Source organism: Armigeres subalbatus, chromosome 1 (genome assembly GCF_024139115.2).
Source record: "Armigeres subalbatus isolate Guangzhou_Male chromosome 1, GZ_Asu_2, whole genome shotgun sequence".
In the NCBI taxonomy this organism is placed as follows: domain Eukaryota; kingdom Metazoa; phylum Arthropoda; class Insecta; order Diptera; family Culicidae; genus Armigeres; species Armigeres subalbatus.
In genome coordinates this window covers 218,695,092-218,705,467 of record NC_085139.1, presented here as the reverse complement: position 1 = coordinate 218,705,467, position 10,376 = coordinate 218,695,092, and the positions used below count along the sequence as shown (strand labels likewise).

Here is a 10,376-nt window from a genome sequence, read left to right as displayed (position 1 = left end):
CAAACCCGCTATCAGCCAAAGTAATCTCGAAGATCTTCATTCCATTTCATGACTGCTTCTGCTTGGTCGGCAAACTGGTTGTTTGGCTGAAGGGGGCGCACGCTCCACCTGATTACCAACTTCCCTCCTTGCACGGTGGGAAAGGTGGCATCAGGGTTCAGGAAGAGTATGTCGCTTCAAACCAGCGAACACATGTAGCTCTGCCCGAGCTGGGCGATCCAAAATTGAGTGGAGAGCGAAATGCGAGCAAATGTTGGGGGTACCATATGAACGGCACCAGCACAGATTCTCCGCCGGCAAGCTGCGCTTTTCCATTCTTAACCGCTGACGACGGGTGAACTGGTGAATGGCGGTGGTGCATAGGAAGGAAGGGCCCATGCCAAGGGAACCAAACCAGCGAGCCAAGAGAGGGAGGCCGACCGTCACAACCCGACAACGACGTCGTCTACGGAGACCGGCTGCAACGCATTACTACTGGTAGTAGAAGATAGTCGCAGTATCGTGATAGTAGTGCTGCAAACTTTATCCGCCCAAGGTAGAACACCAGACAGATTGCTCAAGGACTGCTGAATCTTAGAAAAGGTACATCTCTGTTGGACACGTGAACTGCAGTAAGACAAGTGTCGGCCGGACGTAGCGTAGATAGACTATTTTTCCGTACGGAGTGCTAGACCCTAGACAACACGCAATTTTTCATCGGTCTCGGACTGGAATACGATTTTAGAAGAAAGAATTATCGGGCGATATTACGTGTGATGCAATGAATCCGGGATATAGTCGAAACCTAGTAAATTCACTGTCGTTAATTAGTTAGTGCCGTATTTCGAAGCATTTGGACTACGCAGTACAAAGGCGAGAAAATTCCGTATCCGACAAAAAAACGGAACAAGTCCAGAGGAAATTATTGAAAGGGAAAAGAAGGCTAGGTGGGTAAAAGGAAACCGCCGCAAGTGAAGAACACGGCGCGGAACTGTCTGTGCTGGAGGACGTGGAGCAAAGGGGAGACAGAAGATTCTCACCGGGTAGCGACTATAGTGTACAACCGAAGAGCCGGCTGGAAACGAGAGCAAAAGTCCCATCTCCCCCCAAGTGACCGTGTTTTGCTCTGGTCGGTCTAAAAAGGGATAGGGTTGGTCGTCAACGCAGGCGGTAGGAGTGCGGCGGCACACATAGGCGGGGGAATTGTGTGTAGTGCAGGAGCGGGCTACCACAGCCGCAGAAGCTCCAGTCGGGCCAGACTTTATGTACAATAATCACGCTCCTCCGAGAAAAGAGACGGAGAGCGGATTCGCAACCCGGCGAACGTGCAGACAGCAGGGCCGAGTGAGCGGCTCCCAGACAAAGGAGACTGAAACAAGAAGACTGACACCGACACAACGAATCGCCGAGGCGGGGGAGGCAACAAGCGAAACGAGGTAGGTAGTAAGCTTTCATCCGGTCTTCTGGGGGCTTCGCGTACGGCGAGATCCCCAATTGGAGCCGGACAGACCCCAAGGTCTTTGACTGATGGTGTGATGGCAATGATGATGATGATGACGATGATGATTATGGGTTCTGCACGGCTGGTCGACGGAGGACAGCCAAGTGGGGGGTTTTCCTTACTCACTCTCGAGCAAGTCGATCATCTTTTACATGCCTTATTTACGTAAAATTCGAAGCCGCTCCACTGCCTCAATCTCCCCACCCTTAAGTCCGGTGCTGATTTTGCACATCAAGAATGGTGATTTTTGTTATTATTGGCATGTGTTATGCTGCGCACGGCAGTGTCTTCTTCCACAACGTTTTGCGTTTTCAGTGCCTGCTGGGGTTACTGAGATGGAACGTTCCATTCATCCAGTAGGCAAGTTTCAACATATTACGAAAGATTAGAAATTTATGATTATGGATTATCAATAATTAATTAGTTATTAAGCGAATAATTCGTTGGGCCTATCGGGCCAGAATTATCCATCAAACAACTCAGAAACGTTTCCATCTTAAAGTGTTCCAGAATCTAACGATTAGAATTCATCTCCTATCATATTTATCAGGCTTTCGGCAGATCCCAAAAAGGATGGTAGCTTTTTTATTAACCAGAGAGGCATTTAGTGCCACTCGCCTCTTCTGTCATTGCTTGCCAATTTCGTTTTACGCATGTTTATCGGAGGCCAGCAGTGATGTAGATTAGTGATTGCTATGTACAACGCAAGCAATCATAGTAACCATCGCATCGTAAGCATCATTGCGTGTTGTACGCTGGATTGTGTAATTTTCTTCTCGTTCTGACGCTTGCTCTTCGTCGCATAAATTTTGACACTAAGACGAAGACGATAACGTTCAGGAAACTCTGATAACGATGATCCAGATTTATCAAATGTTTGGCGAAGGATTTGACGCGCACCGAGAGGTGACAATTGCTCTTTTGTGTAAGCTAAATAAAAAGCGCTTCTTGAGGCACATTTTGATGCGAAAACTTCTGTTTCGCTTCGTATTTGATTTGTTTGCATCGTTTTCCGTGAATAGGCCAATCACTGACTTCCGAATAGGGCTACGATGGCATGAGTTATGATTTATTCGTTCTGACGTAAGATTTCTTATTTCCAATTTAGAGAGTAGCATGGTAACATGTCATTGTAGTGAAGTAAAATGAATTACAAGAGAAGAACAGCACAAAATTGGTTTCCCTAATTTGCCTTTGCCCCTTTCAGGGCGTTTTTTTTACTTTGATTCAACGTACCAATTTGGGTTTTTCCGCTCGATCCTGCCAAAACTAGTATAGAAAGAACCAAAAAGGAGTTGAAATATTTTTTTCGGATGTCCTAGGCCGTCCAAACTGTTCTAGAGTTCATATCCTCGAATGCATCAGGAAATATCTCTAAGATAGTCCAATGCTTAGAATATGCCCAAAAATATCTATGTGATCATAAGACATGAAATTATCGAGTTTTGAATTAACCTAACCTATTTCAGGGTCTCCAAAACTTCATGGAGTTCAAAAGATGCGATCTACCCGATCAACTGAGCCCTGAACGATGTACCCGTGAATTGCTAAACATCGCAGCAGGTCCATTGAGCCGATAGGATTTTACTCATTAATTTTACAAACTACTACAGGCCTGTCTTGCTCTCCAAAACGTCCTGGAGTTTAAAACCAAGCCCTGAATAATGTATCAGTGAATTGCTAAACATCCCAGCAGGTCTATTGAGCCGATATTATATCAGTCATTATGTTTACTAGCTACTACACACCTTTTAGGATCTCCAAAAGACCCGGGAGTTTAAAAGCAGAGTTCAAAAAATCAACCAAGTCCTAAACGATGTATTCGTGCTTTGCTAAACATCCCAGCAGGTCCATTGAGCTGACAGGATGTCACTCATTACTTTTACAAACTGCTACAGGCCTGTCTGGCTCTCCAAAACGTCCTGTAGTTCAAAACACGCGATCTACCCGCTCAACCAAGCCCTGAATAATGTATCAGTGAATTCTCGCTTAACTTTTCAAAAGGACCTAAGTAACATTTTTTCATGATTAATTTGAATACTGTATTCAATAGCTTACATGTTGTTCTGTTGATTGCGCCCAAATTGGGCTAAACTAAAAATCGCGTTGGCGACCTTGAGCATCTCGTACTCAAGAAAAATTTGGTTTACATGATGCGTAGATGACTTTTGAACCAGATTGCGTGTATTCCGGCGATGAGGACATTATATACCGTGGGCTGAACTCCATAACGGTAGTACCATAAGCATCTCGTTGTCAAGAAAATAGGTTTGCATCATGCGTATATGCCTATTCAACCAGATTGGGTGTATACCAGCCAAAAAGACATTGCAAAAACCTTGATTGGTCGGGTAGATACCGTGGGCTGAACTCCAGAACGTTTTGGAGTACCTTGTGCAACTCGTATTCTAGAAAGTAGGATTTGCATGATGCGTATATTCTTATTGAAGCAGATTGGGAGTATTCCAACGATGAGAACATGGCAAAAGCCTTGATTGATTCGGTAGGTATCGTGGAGTGAAATCGAAAACGTTTTGGAGTACCTTGAGCATGTTCAGGCTCAACTTGTCTGAGTATTCAGAACTATTAAACAATGTGATTTAGGATTCAAACATGTCAGATTCATTTGCATGCTCTCAGAAGCAAAATCTTCCCCAGGTTTCGGATATCTGGGTCTTCAGGGTATAGTCAAACTAGACCCCCGATATTTTTGTGCAAAGACAACATCCTGGTCAACAGTTTTGCTGAAGAAAGTTGGGACCTATCTCTCTTCTGTGATTTTACACACTTACTTTTTTACTTATGGGTCCTGTACACCTCCGGTGGTGCAAAGGGCCGACTTGAAAGATCTCCATCCTGAGCGTTGCCCGGCTATCACTTTAACCTGTTGCCAGGTTAGATTTCGGTCGACTTCTTTTATTTTTTTATTGAGGCTTCGCCGCCATGAGCCTCTGGGTCTGCCTCTGCTGCGATGTCCCGCTGGGTTCCAGTCTAATGCTTGTTTACAGATTTCGTTTCCGCCCCTACGTAGAGTGTGGCCTCTACGTTGCTATCGGCCTCTGGTGACAACGACGATGGAGCTCGTTGTTTGAGATCCAGTTGTGAGGCCACCAGGCCCGAATTATATACCGCAGGCATCTGTTAATGAACACCTGCAGCCTTTGAGTGTTCTCCACTGATACACACCATGTTTCGCTAGCGTATAACAGCACAGATTTCACGTTAGAGTTGAAAATTCGTATTTTGGTGCGTTCACTTATCTGCCTGTTTTTCCAGATATTTCTTAAACTCGCAAAGGCAGCCCTTGCTTTCTTTATCCGTGCGCCTATGTCGATCTTGGTACCGCCGTCTGACGCCATTTGGCTACCAAGATATCGGAAGCTTTCAACATTCTCCACTGGTTGCCCGGCTACTGTGAAACTGGAAGGAGTTACCGTGTTTACATTCAACGATTTGGTTTTGTTGACGTTGATGACTAAACCTGCCGAAGAGGAGCGCTCGGCAAGGTCGTTGAGCTTACTCTGCATATCAGAGCGCCGTTGCGCGAGGAGTGCAACATCATCCGCCAATTCGAAGTCATTTAGGTGGTGATTTTACACAGCCAATCTAAAACGCTGGGCATATATGACCCGTCCGTCCTGAAAGGGTTATGCCATTTTTCAAAGAACCAACAATATGATTTCGAAAAGAACAAAAGTAAAGTCGACTTTTTCGATTTCCAAAGAACAAAAGTAAAGTCGACTTTTTCGATTTCCAAATAATTTTTAAATGCGCTCAACCCTTTTACTGGCTCACTCATGTATCCTGAGCACCCTTAGGGGTACATAGAGCCAACCATCCTGCGTGGCTGCTCGCTTTAGCCTTGACCTGGGCCCAGGTCAGATTCCTGTCGACTTTCTTTATTTCCTTGTTAAGGCTTCGCCACCTCTGCGGGGATGTCCTGCTGGTTTCCAGTCCAGCGTTTGCTTACAGATTTTATCTCCTCTCTTTCGTAATGTGTGGGAGACTCAGCTCCATTTACGCTCTCGAATTTCTGTCGATATCGATCTTTAATGGCATCGTCGATGGAACTTAGCATTCGTGATCCAGGCCCGAATTATGAAACGAAGACATCGGTTGATAAATACTTTCACTTACGGAGTTTCTGCGTAATCTCTGCTGATACACACCAAGTCTCACTGGCGTATAACAACACAGATTTTACGTTTGAGTTGAATATTCGAAATTTGGTGCGTTGACTAATCTGATAGGATCTCCGTACATTTCGTAAACTCGCAAAAGCAGCCCTAGCCTTCTTGATCCGTGTTTCTATATCGATCTTGGTTCCACCGTCCGACGCTAACTGACTGCGAAGATATTGGAAGTTTTCGACCTTCTCCACTCCACTGTTTGTGTTTACATCCAATTGGTCTTGTTGACGTTGATGGTGAGACCCGCCATTGAAGAGCGATAGGCCAGGTCGTTCAGCTTAGCGCCGGTCGGTGAGTAACTGACCTTTCGCGTCTTCCACCGACATCCTCGGATTCATCCTTGCTCCACTCAGGTGAGATATCGTAGAGGAAACGAATATCGCCAGTTGATGCAGCTTTATCCCCTTCTTCCTTCCACGCTCGTTTGTCCCGTCTGCAGCAGCGTTTAACTTAGTCGTTAGCCGAATACCGTTGACGGGACTCGTACTTGGCTGCTTTGGTTCTTGCCCGCTCTATCGCCGCCTTTGCTTCTCTACGCTCCTCGGTGTTCCGCCAGGTTGCGTCCGTAATCCACTCCTTCCGCGGAGTGCGCAGCTCACACAGGTTGTTCTCGCTTGTTTCGATAAAGGCATTCTTGATTGTCGTCCACTGACTACTCTTTTACGCTGCCACTTTCCAGAACATTCGCTGCCCCATTTCCAAGAGCAAGAGTTCTAAGTTTTTCAATGAACACAGCTGGATTTATAGTCGGCGTGTGTTGAATCGCCGTCCGAGTCTCTCCTCCCGCCGCTGAATCCGTGCAATGCGTAATCGGATCTCGCCTATTAGAAATTGATGGTCAGACGCTATGTCAGCGCTGCGTTTATTCCGGACACCTCCCTGCTCCCAGCGGTCTAAACATCAATATTCCCAGCAATTATTTAATCGAATTAGATATACCTTCAACATGTGTTCCATTTCAGGCAATCCAAGAATTCCAAGAATTGGACTACAGGCCTTAAGGTTAATACGTGTAACAAAAGATCTACTTGTTCAAATTAGAAATGCAACATTTTCGTGATCATTTGAACCAATGAATGATATGAATTGAATGTTCCAATCCAGGCCATCCGTGGATTACATGTATTGGACTACAGGCCTTAAGGTTAATACGTATAACAAGAGATTTAGTTGCCGTTTTCGGAAATAGTGCTCATTTGAATTAAATTTGATTTTTTGTTTAATGCTTATCCCTTTTTGTTCTATGGAATACAAAGGGCATTCATTTGCAATTTAAGACCTCAAGAGCCCTCATTAGCCGTGCAATACGACGCGCAGCTACAAAGCAAGACCATGCTGAGGGTGGCTAGGTTCGATTCCCGGTGCTGGTCTAGGCAATTTTTGGGTTGGAAATAGTCTCGAATTTCCTGGGCATAAAAGTATCATCGTGTTAGCCTCATGACATACGAATGCAAAAATGGTAACTTGGTTTAGAAACCTCGCTGTTAATAACTGTGGCAGTGCTTAATGAACATTAAGCTGCGAGGCGGTGCTGTCCCAGTGTTGGTATGTAATGTCAATAATTGATTTTTTTTAATGAACCGAAAAAGAACAATTCTCGGGTACTTCTTCAAAAGGACGTATGTGATTTTGTAAACAAAGACTCATACGTCAATTTGTCCAATCTGATTATCTGATCTGATGGGCTTATGACCGTGCGGTTAGCGACGTCAATCATCCATATGCTGTGGAGTGTAGGTTCAATTCCCGCCCTGGTAAGAAGGCAACTTTTCTTAAGGTCACTCCTCACGGGATCCATGTTTCAAAGTGCTCGCGTTTTTGGGGGCACACCACTCGATACGGAGGCGGCGCAGAACTGTCATTTTTGAAGATTTAGCTTTGCTGTGTCGCAGCATGCGTGGATAAATAAAAATGACAGTTCTGTGTTGCTTCCGTATCAAGTGGTGTGCCTCCGAAAACGCGAGTACTTTAAATCTTGTATTCTCGAAAAATCCTTCACTGCTCTGGTCGATTGGGTGTTGTGTGAATGTCCTGTTCGTTGTCTAATGCTAGGTGAAAAGTGTTCAGTCTTTACGACCTCTGGTCGGAAACGGTGATTTTGTTTTTTTAAGTACATATACGTAAAGGTCATGTGATCATTCCAAAACTAAACTTTTGATAGAAGTTGTTATATACCAATCGACTCAGCTCGACGATATATATTATGCAAACTGTTATGTGTATATGTTTGTATGTGTGTGTGTGTGTGAATGTGTAGAACTTAGCATAGGCCGAATGGCTTGCAACATGTTCCATTTTACAGAGAATTCTGTCCTATTGATTGGAAATTGGCCAGATCGGACTATGAGCTCAGAAATAATGGCCAAAATACTATTTCTTATCTGTGTTGAACTTAATCATAGAATAAAAAAAAAACATAAATAAAGTTAAAAAACTATTTCTTATGCGAAAAACATGATGAAAAGCTCCAACTCATAATTTTTCGTATTTTCGTACATTGAAGATTACTTCTTCTACCGCTATGCTAAAAAAATCCACGGCATAGTTGACATTGATAGTCGAATCGAGAAAATTCCTGTCGATTTCGGAAATCATTTCACATAACCCAGCATAATCAGTCAACGGTTCATAGACAATCGGTGTAGCCAAATTAACTGTAACACCAGAGCAAAATGATTAGTATCAAGGTCAACCAGGGAATCTATGACGAAAGGTCGAAAGACAAAAGGTCGAAAGAACAAAAGGTCGAAAAACAAAAGGTCGAAAAGACATAGGGTCGAAAGGACAAAAGGTCGAAAAGACAAAATGTCGAAAGGGAAGGAAGGTCGAAAGCACAAAAGGTCGAAAGGACAAAAGGTCGAAAGAGGCAAAAGGTCGAAAGGGACAAAAGATTCAAAAGGACAAAAGTTCGAAAAAGACAAAAGGTCAATCTACACAGTAAAAAATAAAAAGTAATATCACATCAGATTTGATGCACATCATCGCCGTCGTAAATATAATGTTATATTACATAAGGTTGACGTAACCAAAAGTTGACGTACTTGATAATTCGTTTTCAAATTAAAGCCGTGTAATTAATTTGCGACGTAATATTTGCGATGTAAATGAAAAACGACGTAAAAACAGGTCAGGACGAATCCCGCTTTCGGCAGCGGGGATAGGGGTATTCGGATATTTTTCTTTCATGTTCGAAAATACATTTTCAGGTGCAACAATTTCGAATTTTATTTATTCAAAACGTATTTTATTGTATCCACAAAAACTTGAACTTTTAACTTAAAATTTTTAATACTTTTTTTTTTAATTTTTAATTAATATTTTTTATTTTTTATTATTAATATTCAATTTTAAAGTTAATTTTTTATTTTTTTGATAAGTATATATAATGCCAATGTATGCCATGTATGGGATGTAATGCCAATAAGAAGAAGATATTTTATTCAATTCATTTAATTCACTATATATTTTATTATTATTTATGCATTATATTTTATCGTGGGTGACGCGGCGGCGTCACGCTGTTGGTTATCGGCAATAGAGGCGGGGGAATTTATTTGAAAGTTTTTTCAGGAAGTCCTACGTAAATTGCTTAGGAAGTTCCTGCAAAAATTTCTTTAGAAGATTTTCCAAACAAACTTCAGGAAGTTCCTCTAGGAAATCGTTTGGAAATTGTCTTGGAATTCCTCCAGATACTTCTTTGCAAACATCAGGAGTTCCTCCAGGAGTTGCTCCAGAAGCTCCTCCAAGAATTTCTTCGGATGTTCCTCCAGCAATTCCTGCAGTAATTCCTCAGGAAGTTCCTTCAGGAATTCCTCAGAAATTTCCTCCAGGAATTCCTCAGGAATTTCCTCCAGGAATTCCTCAGGAACTCCTCCAGGAATTTTCTCCAGGAATTCCTCAGAATCTCCTCAAGAAATTTCTCAAGAACATCTCCAGGAATTCCTTCTGAAGTTCTTCCAGGAATTCCTCCGGAAGTCCCTTCAGAAATTCCTCCTGAAGTTCCTCCAGAAATTCCTTCGGAAGTTCCTCCAGAAATTCCTCCGGAAAATCCTCCAGCAATTCCTTCGGAAGCTCGTCCAGGAAAACCTTCGGAAGTTCCTTCTGGAATTCTTCCGGAAGTTCCTACGTCAGTTTCTCCAGGAATTCCTCCGGAAATTCCTTCGTAAGTTCCACCAGGAATTCCTTCGGAAGTTCCACCAGGAATTCCTTCGGAAGTTCCACCAGGAATTCCTTCGGAAGTTCCACCAGGAATTCCTTCGGAAGTTCCTCCAGGAATTCCTCCAGAAGTTCCTCCAGGAATTCCTTTGGAAGTTCCTCCAGAATTTCCTTTGGAAGTTCCTCCAGAAATTCCTTTGGAAGTTCCTCCAAGAATTCCTGCGGAAGTTCCTCCGGAAGTTCATCCAGGAATTCCTCCGTAAGTTCCTCCAGGAATTCCTCCGGAAGTTCCTCCAGGAATTCCTCCGGAAGTTCCTCCAGGAATTCCTCCGGAAGTTCCTCCGGGAATTCCTCCGGAAGTTCCTCCAGGAATTCCTCCGGAAGTTCCTCCGGAAGTTCCTCCAGGAATTCCTCCGGAAGTTCCTCCAGGAATTCCTCCGGAAGTTCCTCCAGGAATTCCTCCGGAAGTTCCTCCAGGAATTCCTCCGGAAGTTCCTCCAGGAATTCCTCCGGAAGTTCCTCCAGGAATTCCTCCGGAAGTTCCTCCAGGA

At 43.6% G+C, this 10,376-nt stretch overlaps 1 long non-coding RNA gene across 1 annotated transcript in view; it reads left to right on the top strand.

Annotated features, from left to right (window-relative positions):
• The first annotated feature begins 518 nt into the window (after positions 1-518).
• LOC134211009 (uncharacterized) overlaps positions 519-10,376 on the top strand; it is an 84,482-nt gene continuing 74,624 nt past the window's right edge. Inside the window, exon 1 of the long non-coding RNA XR_009978909.1 lies at positions 519-1,415. This is a non-coding gene — a long non-coding RNA (uncharacterized LOC134211009). The remainder of the gene's footprint in view (positions 1,416-10,376) is intronic.